Here is a 3,305-nt window from a genome sequence, read left to right on the forward strand (position 1 = left end):
GATCACAAGGACCTCCTGGAAGCCCCATTTACCCAAGATGAAGTGTTAAGTACAATCAAATCCCTGAAAACAGGCTCTTCCCCCGGTCCAGATGGTTTTTCTACGGGATACTATAAGAAGTTTAGCTCCACCCTAGCTCCTCACCTGGTATCCTTTTTTAACTCCCTTAGGAAGGGGTCACCCCTGAGTATAGACCTTAATTCGGCTTATATTTCGGTAATACCCAAGCCAGGAAAGGACGTCAGTGATGTGGGAAACTATCGCCCTATATCTCTCATTAATAATGACGTTAAAATTATGACTAAAATATTAGCCAATAGGATTGCGAGCTTTATTCCCGCATACATACACAAAGACCAGGTGGGTTTCATTCCCGGGAGGCAGGGTCCGGACCAGATAAGACGTTCCATAGATGTCATCTCTCTCCTCAATTCCCAATGGGATGGTGGTCCCCCACAGGAAGGGTTCCTTCTTTCGATCGATCTACATAAAGCGTTCGACTCAATAGACTGGGATTATTTATCAGATATCCTGCACAGATGGGGATTTGGCCCTTCTTTCCTTAATTTAATAAATTCACTTTACTCTACTCCTTCAGCACAAATACGATTGTTGGGTAAATATTCTGCCCCATGCCATATTAGAAGAGGTACTAGACAGGGCTGTCCACTATCCCCCCTGCTATTTGCAATTGCAATAGAAACTTTGGCGATAGCTATTCGGACGAACCCGGACATTCGGGGGGTGGTATGTGGAGACCAGATTCATAAATGTGCGTTATATGCAGATGATCTTCTTCTGTATATTACCTCTCCCCTAATTTCTTTACCAATGATCTATAAAGTGTTGGGTAAGTTTAGTGGGATTTCTGGACTTAGAGTTAACATGCATAAATCAATGGCATTGAACGTTAATATTCCTCCGGACCGCCTTCTGCAGCTTGTTAGAAACTTTGATTTTGTATGGGCTCCCAAAGAAATCTCTTATCTGGGGATAAAACTAACTCCTAACATCAAAGATCTGTTTAATGCTAATTATCCCCCTATGTTAACCAACTGTAGGAGAGATCTGGAACAGTGGTCGAAGTGTGGTCTGTCCTGGCTAGGTAGGGTTCATGCTGTTAAAATGACGCTACTTCCCCGTATTCTGTACTTGTTTCGCTCTCTTCCCATTCCGATTCGTAAGCAGGTCCTTAACAAATTACAATCTGAGATCATTCGCTTTGTCTGGGGGAAAAAGGGTTACCGTTGCCCATCTAGAAATTTGCTTCGCTTAAAATCTCAAGGAGGGTTGGGTCTCCCGGATATGTGGAACTATTACATGGCAGCTCAATTGTCGCAGATTTCTCTGGTCTTTTCCAAAGGTACAAAACCGGATTGGATCTCTATGGAGAGGAAAGCAGTCCCACTTCACACTATAGACTTCCTGCTTTGGTGCAATCCGAAGGTGCGACCAGCCATCATGTCACCTACACTTTCCCACTCTGTAGCCCTCTGTTCAAAGCTATTCAAACGTAACACTCTGACATCTCCACTGAAACCGCTGGCCCACATATTTAACAACTCCAATTTCCCTCCTGGGTTGAACATTCAGGCTTTTAAATGGTGGACTGACAAGGGGCTATACCGCATAGGCCACTTTCTTTCTCCGGGGGGTCCCCTGACCCTTTCTCACTGTAGAAAGAAACTGGAAATGCCGGATACGGAACTTTTCAGATTTTCCCAAATATCTCATTTTTTAAAATCAATTTGGTCCGATCAACGGACACCCCCCTCCATCACACCTTATGAACACTGGTGTGTCAATACTACAGACCAGAAAGGCGGCATCTCTCTGATCTACACAGCGCTCCTGACGAGGAAGGGAAAGCCGACTTACGCTCGAGCATGGGAGGAGGACACGGGAAGCTCATGGTCCACTACTGAGTGGTCTCAGGCAGCCACACGCTCTTTTACAGGTATTTTCAATATTTCATTAATAGAAGCCAGCCTTAAAATTTTATTCCGTTGGTATTATGTCCCAGCTAGATTGGCTCGGATGTTCCCTGGTACTTCATCCCTATGTTTTAGAGGCTGCGAGCTGGAGGGTACTATGATACATATTTGGTGGTCCTGCCCACATATACGGTCCTTTTGGCAGAAAATTTTTAGAACCATCAACATAGTATCCAATACCAATGTACATCCTAACCCAAATGTAGCTCTTCTCAATCAATCCATACCCAACATGTCCAAACTTAAACAGAAACTTGCCTACTTCATTCTGTTGGGAGCTAAAACTACAATAGCGAAGGCTTGGAAAAAGCCTACGGTCTCTTTCCAGTGTTGTAAAAGGAAAATCTCTTGGATTATGTCACAGGAGCACCTAGTGGCTAAATTGAATGATAAGGTTGAGAGATTCTATACCACCTGGGATCCATGGGCCGCTTATTGCCACCTTCCCCTTAGACCTGGCTTATCCAGTTGATTTCTCTTTGATTCTTCCGGTAGATACACCAGATATAACCTTTCTGTTTCTATTTTACTTTTCGCTCTTTCTTTTCCCACGTATTCTTCTTTTCTCTCTTGGGGGGTATCTTCTCCCCTCTCTCCATTTGTTCTACTATACTTGTTATGGCACCCACGCATATTTGAAGGTCGGAGGCTGGTTACGGCACTAGGGATTTATGATCTGACCTTCTCCTTAGAAGTACATATGGTTCAAATTTCTATCTTTGACTTGGGGACCCGGGAGACCAGGGGTGTGGACAAACTTTTCCAATTAGGGTTGGATGTGGTGGGAGGTGTTGGGGTGGTCTCTGGGAGTCCTAGGCCCTCACACAGTTAGCTCCCACTGGGGTGGGGGGGCCTGGGCTCTCGGGGGTCGCTCTGGGGCCTTCTACTGGATCCCCTGATTTTTTTTTTTTTTTAATTTTTCTCGTTTTTGCCATGCTTCTGGTCTCCTGGACCTGTTTGATCTGTATCGGGGGGTTCTCCCCGATCAGTTTAGACCATTCTTGAGGGTGTTCATGAATTTGTTACGCTTTGCTCGTTGTATGGCTCTCTCATGATATGTTATTTGTATCAATTTCATGTTTTTCTTTTGTTTATTGGTACATATATACTGGTCGCTGTATTGTTATATGTATCTTTATTGCAATGGAGCCAATGTTATTCTGTTTAACTACGAAAATACAATAAAACTTTCTTGAAATTAAAAAAAGTCAGCAGCTACAAATGCTGCAGCTGCTGACTTTTATTAATCGCACACTTACCTGCCCCAGGGTCCAGTGATGCAGGCTTACGAAGTTCCGCTCATCTCCCCCT

The sequence above is a fragment of the Lithobates pipiens genome, unplaced genomic scaffold, assembly GCF_037356315.1.
Source record: "Lithobates pipiens isolate NorthernLeopardFrog02 unplaced genomic scaffold, aLitPip1_a1.2 Scaffold_22, whole genome shotgun sequence".
Taxonomy (NCBI): domain Eukaryota; kingdom Metazoa; phylum Chordata; class Amphibia; order Anura; family Ranidae; genus Lithobates; species Lithobates pipiens.